Source organism: Solanum lycopersicum, chromosome 9 (genome assembly GCF_036512215.1).
Source record: "Solanum lycopersicum chromosome 9, SLM_r2.1".
In the NCBI taxonomy this organism is placed as follows: domain Eukaryota; kingdom Viridiplantae; phylum Streptophyta; class Magnoliopsida; order Solanales; family Solanaceae; genus Solanum; species Solanum lycopersicum.
The window spans coordinates 44,459,601-44,467,044 of NC_090808.1; the positions used below are offsets into that span (position 1 = coordinate 44,459,601).

At 37.7% G+C, this 7,444-nt stretch overlaps 1 non-coding gene across 1 annotated transcript; it reads left to right on the forward strand.

The window, feature by feature from the left end:
• The first annotated feature begins 552 nt into the window (after nt 1-552).
• Nucleotides 553-655, forward strand: LOC112940008 (U6 spliceosomal RNA). Its single transcript, XR_003248323.1, has one exon. It is a non-coding gene; the product is annotated as a U6 spliceosomal RNA (small nuclear RNA).
• The last annotated feature ends 6,789 nt before the right edge of the window (nt 656-7,444 follow it).

Here is a 7,444-nt window from a genome sequence, read left to right on the forward strand (position 1 = left end):
TTAAAACATTAACCATAGAGCCACCTCCCAATGGGCAAGTGCGCGATTTGGATTTAATTGAAGCTCCACAGCCAAGCGAACCCAAAAAATACTTGTTTGCTATTTCTTTTATCCTCTTAAACGTTAGTCTCTCTGTCCACTTTTATATCGTCAAACTATAAAAATTTTGACTAATATTTTAGGATATATTTTTATTATATTAATATGCAAAAGTTTGCATCTTATAATACTTTTCATATAGTTTTTGGATATCTAAATTTTGTTCAATATATTAAAATTTTGTTCAATATATTAAATTAACATATTCTAATTTAACTTTAAAAATTAGTCAATTGACTTTTTGAAATGTACAACATAACAATTAAAAGTGGATGGTGGAAGCATAATGGTGTAATACGACTAATGAAATAGTTCTTTACTTTAAAATGGTGCAATTGTGTTTGGAGTTTGCTCAGGGTATAATGATTATAATAGATAAATGAAGTTTTTAATTTGGTTTTAATTAACTTCTATGTCATCTAATTTTAGGTGTGTACAAGTAAACATACATAAATGTCCCTTTGAGATAGTCAATTAAATTTAAATGATGTAAAGAAATTAGCATGGACCTTGCGCAATGATGACATACACAAATTGAGAATTGATTCAAATTTTTATTTTAAAAAGATTTGAACAAATAGACACACATATTCTACGTGACATGATACACATAAAATGTCATGTAGAATGTAAAACACATGTTTATGTATTATGGCTTTGCTAATTATTATAATCCCTTGAGTTTGGGGTTTGAAGAAGTGTTCTATGTTTAGAAAGGTGAGGACATTTAATTTTGTGTCAATCCTAAGAACATCCAAAATATATATTTTTATAAATTAACACAAATTTGTCTTTTTTTTAAAATTCATATGGTTCTTATGTTTGAATGTGTATGACCTCATTTGTTTCTACTACGATTTACACATATGAATATTAAGATTTTTATTAAGATTCGGGTGTTTTGATCTGAATACACATCTAAATATTTAAGATGTGGTTTCTAAATTTGAACACAAAATAATTAATATTGTTTATTTTCAAATAGCTGAATGTGAAAGTGAAATTGAACATTATATTAATAAAAATATTATAAAATTTTTATTTCAAAAAAATATATCACTATTGATTAATTTTTTTAAAAATGTTTTTCATAATTATGATTTGAAGTATCAGTTTTTCATTCAAAATTCTTGATAAACAACAATGCATCAAAAATTGCAACCAATGTTCTTGACAGACATGAATACAAGAAAATTATTAATACAAAAAAAATACTTAAGAGGATTTATTAAAACTTACAAGTTGGGAAAAAATAATGTCTGATTGAGAAAAGTGAAAAAAAAAAGTCTTTAGTTATGAGATAAAAAGGCACGCCCAAAGCAGAAAAGCTATGACTTATTTGACAACTTATCAAATGAGTCTGACTATTGTTAAGAGTGTCCTACAAATCTGATTCATTCAGAGCTCTTCAAACTCATTAAGAGGTTTTTCAAAAAATAAAAAAAATGAACTTAATGAGCTGAATTTGAATGACTCAGATGAAGACATAAAAATAAAACATACTTAATGGGTTGAATCTGAATGATTAAGATTCAGACCTCCATTAAGTGCAAACAAATGAGGTCTACATGTCTGTTTCTGTTACTCTTATATTATACTGAATAGACAAATCCTATAAGTTAGCCAAATGCAGATTTGGTCTAGTTTCGAGTCAAAATCTCCTCTGATCTACTAATTTTCATATTCTAGCAGGGCTTGAATCCCACCAGCCCCATTTTTTTTCTTTTCTTTTTGCAGCGAATTTTGCACCCTTCTTTTTTTTTCCTTTTTCTATCTAACTAAGGGCCTTTTTTTCTTATACTTTTTCCTTCTTTTCTTTTTGCAGCGAATTTTGCACCTTTTTTTCTTTTTCTATCTATTTAAGGGCTTTTTTTAACCTTTTTTTCTTACACTTTTTCCTTTTTCTAATTAAGGTCTTTTTTTATAGTTATTTTTTATTGAAGAGTTTCGGTTAGTATAATTTATACTATGTGATTGCTAAAAGGTTTATGTTAAAGGAAGTGAGCACCCACAACCTTTGAACCCTGGATCAGCCACTGATTGCACGTTAATTTTTTAGTCCATGGCCATTAGTGATTTTTTGGTCATACGTCAATTTTGACTTTTCTCATTATATTTCTTTGGTGTAGCTAATGGCTTTAACCCAATTTTTCCCATTTGGCCATAAGATTTCTCAAATAATATTTAGAACAAATTTGGCAAATAATGTTTGTCCATACAATTTGCCATTATTTCACAAATATTTTTGGCAAATATCCAAATACTAGTTTTTTCTAGTATTCGGGCCAAATCTCATTATTTGCGATCTTTTGAAAATTATTTTTTTACCCCAAACTTATTTCTTTTACAAAAATACCCTCTATAGTAGTTGCTTGCGTTGTATTACATATTTTTTTACGTGAAACACCAAAATAGTGATGAAATATTTACTGAAGATTAAGTAATAATTTGATTGGTGATGAAAATGATGAAAAATTGGCTCAAGGTAACAAAGTTATGCACTTTGTATACTTCACGATGTATCTAATGATGTTTGTTGCGGTCATTCCAAATTATCACACTGCTCTAGTATCATGGACACTATTTGTTATTGTCGTAACCAACATCCATGTGACTTGTAATACAAACCTATAGTTATGTAACGACTTGTTTAGTCATTTCGAGCAGTAGAATCATTTTTGATAAATACTGACTGGGTCGACGAATCACGAGACGGACTGTCATGGTCATGACGGACCGTCATGTACTCCGTCGTCCCACACTTGTGTAATTTTCCTGTGGGTTATGGGATCAACTCTCTAAACTTCGCGACGGAATTGCAGCACGAACCGTCGTAGACACAACGGATCGTCACAAACATCCTTACTGAATTTGACTCTCTGAACTTTGTGACGGACCTGCAGGACGTACCGTCGCAGGTACGACGGGCCGTCACGAGCGGCGTAACCTCAACTGGGTCGAATTTCTGCTAAAAGTTTTGAGGGGTGTTTTGGACTATTTTTGACAAACGGTATGAAATTAGTGGGTAAGTTTAATAACTTATTTACTAGGGGGTTAAAGGAGGTAAGCTTGAAAATAAATAATGGGTTACTTTTACCATAATGAATCATATGATAATTAGGGTAAAAGGAAAAGAATCTGCAGAAGAAAAATAAAAAGAAGAGAAGGAACGAACGAGCGAGAGAGGGAGAAACGAAGAGGAAAGTAAAAAGGCATTGGGAAGTAGCTTACTTGATCACGATTCTTCGGTGGAGTTAGGTTATGGTTTATGCTATTTCATAGTAAACTCTAAATAGCGATTGATATGTATTGGGTAGTAATCTAAAGTCTTCTATATGCTTGATTGTGTGTTTGTATGTTGTGATTGTGGAATCCTAAATCTATCCCTCTCTATTAAGATGATGCATTGACATAAAAGGGGCTTGATGAACTAAAGCAATGAGATTAGGGGATCGGGTGTCACGTTCCGACACGTAGTATTAGGGGATCGGGTGTCACATTCCAACACGTAGTATTAGGGGATCGGGTGTCATGTTTTGACACGTAGTATTAGGGGATCGGGTGTCACGTTCCAACACATAATATTAGGGGATCGGATGTCACGTTCTGACACGTAGTATTAGGGGATCGGGTGTCATGTTCCGACATATAGTATAACGGGATCGGAGTGTCACGTTTCGACACGATAATAATAAAGAGGTTAAATCTTGAATTACGTAATATACTCAAATTCAAAGAACCTATTTCCCAAATGAGTATGTTGTGGAGGCTTGAGCCCTCATGGGTGTGCTTGGTGTTGTGGCCAATGATTTTTGTACTTGTTGTTGTCACCAGTTAAGTGTTGTAGTTGATTTTATACTATTACTCGATATATATTGCTTTCTATTCTGAGTTGGCCGATGATACCTACTCAGTACTTGTTTCTTGTACTGACCCCTACTTGTAGTTTTCTCTTTGTTAATAGTGGCGTGCAGCAACGTGCCATCGACTTCGACTCGTCCGCAACTCTACCCAGTCTCCAGTATATCAGAATTTAGGGTGAGCTACTGTTCCTAGCTCGGACTGGATTCTCTCATTTCGTCTTGATGTCCTTGAAGTTCGGACATGGACCATCTGTTTTACTTACTTTAGCTTCTTAATTACTCTTAGATTTAGAAACTTGAGAATAAATGTTCTTGGTGTGATGACTTCCAGATTTTGGGGATGATAGTTGATAAATTTTAGACGCTTATTTACTGGTTATATTAAAAAGATTTTGAGCCTTCTGCATTATATTTGTTTCATTATGGTTGAAATAGAGGGGTTTAGATTTGTTGGTTCGCTCACATAATAGGATAAGTGTGGGTGCCACTCGCGGCTCATTTTGGGTCGTGAAAAACTTGGTATCAGAGCATTAGGTTCGTTGGTCTCATCACACAAGAACGGGTCTAGTAGAGTCTTGAGGAACGGTAGGGGGACGCCCTTACTTTTCTTTGAGAGGCTATAGGACTTTAGGAAAAATTCAATTCTTTCTTCCTGTCGTTCTATTACTTAGATCCAATTGGTATCTAGGTGATACAAATTGGTAACTGACATACTCACTCTATTTCGCAGATGGCTAGAACTAGAGCAACGGCTGTGCCAACACCAACACCAGCAAGACAGGGTGCGTCTGAGCCAGCCACTGGGGCTGTAGCTCGAAGAGGAGCAGTGGCAAGAGGCCGTGGTAGAGGTCGCGTGAGGACGTCCTCTAGAGGAAGAGGACGAACACCTGGTCCATCTAGTACTAGGGCGGTGACTCCTCCACCGACTGAGGAGGTATTAACAGAGGGTGAGGAAGGGGAAAATGAGCAACTGCAGAATGAGGAATTACCACCCCAACCTACCCCAGAGATGATTAACCAAGGTTCTTACTTATCTTAGCGGGCTATCTGATCAGGGCCAGAGCCCTCCAGTGTTTTCTGCACCAGCACCTCAGGTTCCGGGAGTACAACGTGCAGCTGCTATGGCTCCCCGCATGGATGCCTCATTGGAAGTAGGCACGTTTCCTCGATTAACTATAGGGCATCTAATGACAAGTGATCAGCATGAACTTTTCACTAAATTCTTGAAGTTGAAACCTCCAGTCTTCAAGGGTGCTGAATCTGAGGATGCCTATGATTTTCTGGTTGATTTTCATGAGCTGCTACATAAGATGGACATAGTAGAACGATTCGGGGTTGAGTTTGTGACCTATCAGTTTTAGGGAAATGCCAAAATGTGGTGGCGGTCGTATGTTGAGTGTCAAACAGCACAGGCACCACCTATGACTTGGGCATCATTCTATATCTTATTTATGGAAAAATATATACCCCGGACGTTGAGGGATAGGAGGAGATATAAGTTCCTGAGTCTAGAGCAAGGCAGGATGTCTGTTACTGCTTATGAGGCTAAATTTCGTGCACTATCCAAGTATGCCACCCTGCTTTGCTTCAGTCCACAAGAGTGTATTTGCCGTTTTATGAAAGGATTGTGGTCAGATTTGCAGATCCCAGCCTTACAACTAGCTGTTGCAGCAAATTCCTTTCAGGAAGTGGTTGACTTTGTGATAGAGGTGGAGGGGGTGGAGCCAGATAACTTCACCATGGCGTCGACCTCTAAGAAGTTCCGCACGGGAGGTGAGTTTAGTGGTTCCTACTCCAGAGGGTGGAGTTCAAGAGGTTACCCAGCCCGACCTATTCAGTCTTTACTACAGGCTGTAGCTGGGGGTCCATCGCAGACCCGTCAACATTTCTCTGAGTTTTGAGGCTATCCCCAGACTTCTTCATTCTCAAAGAGACCTATTCTAGACTCCAGGGATTGTTATGGATGTGGAGAGACTGGACATATTAGGAGGAATTGTCCAAAACATAGTTACAGACCCCCAATAAATAGAGGTAGAGGTGGTCATAGGAGAGGCCGCCATTCCGCAGGACGCGTTGGTCAAGGTAATGGTGGTCACCAAATCAACCGAGGTGGCGGACAAGTTGGAACTACTGCAGCACAACATGGTAGGGGCACCAGACAAACAGGTGATAGGTCCCATTGTTATGCTTTCCCTGGGAGGTCTGAAGTAGAGACATCTGATGTTGTTATCATAGGTAATCTTTTGGTTTGTGATTGCATGGTTTCTGTATTATTTGATCCTGGATCCACATTTTCATATGTATCTTCCTCATTTGCTACTGGTCTTGATTTACATTGTGATTTGCTTGACATGCCTATTCGTGTCTCTACTCATGTAGGTGAGTCTGTGATAGTTGAGAAAGTGTATAGGTCTTGCCTTGTGTCTTTTGTGGGGAGCAATACTCATGTAGACTTGATTATTCTAGAGATGGTTGATTTCGACGTAATTTTGGGTATGACTTGGCTTTCTTCGAATTTCGCAATCTTAGATTGTAATGCGAAAATTGTGACATTGGCCAAGCCTGGGACAGATCCGCTAGTGTGAGAGGGTGACTATACTTCCACCCCAGTTCGTATTATCTCCTTTTTTCGTGCCAAGAGAATGGTTAGTAAGGGTTGTTTAGCTTTCTTGGCACACCTCAGGGATGATACATTCCAAGTACCTTCGATTGAATCTGTTTCGATAGTCCGCAAGTTTCTGGATGTGTTTCCTGCAGACCTTCCTGGTATGCCACCGGATAGGGACATTGATTTTTGTATCGATCTGGAGCCGGGTACTCGCCCCATTTCCATACCCACTTATAGAATGGCTCAAGCTGAGTTAAGGAAGTTAAAGGCCCAACTTCAGAAGTTGTTAGGTAAAGGCTTTATTAGGCCAAGTGCATCCCCTTGGGGTGCTCCGGTCTTATTTGTGAAGAAGAAGGATGGGAGATTTCGGATGTGCCTAGACTATAGGCAACTGAATAAGGTAACTGTTAAGAACAAGTATCCTCTTCCTCGCATTGATGATTTGTTCGATCAGTTACAAGGTGCTTGTACCTTCTCAAAAATTGATTTGAGATCTGGCTATCATCAATTGAAAATACAGGCAGTAGATGTGCCAAAGACTGCTTTTCAAACCAGGTATGGGCATTATGAATTCTTAGTAATGTCTTTTGGGCTTACGAATGCCCCTGCTGCTTTCATGAGCCTGATGAACGGGATTTTAAAGACATATCTGGATCTCTTTGTCATTGTATTCATTGATGATATACTGATATACTCAAAGAGAAGGGAAGAACATGAGGAGCATTTGAGAATGGTATTGGAAGTGTTGAGAGAGAAAAAGCTTTATGCCAAATTCTCCAAGTGTGAGTTTTGGCTAGATTCAGTGTTCTTCTTGGGGCACGTAGTTTCTAAGGATGGAGTGATGGTGGATCCTTCTAAGATTGAAGTAGTGAAG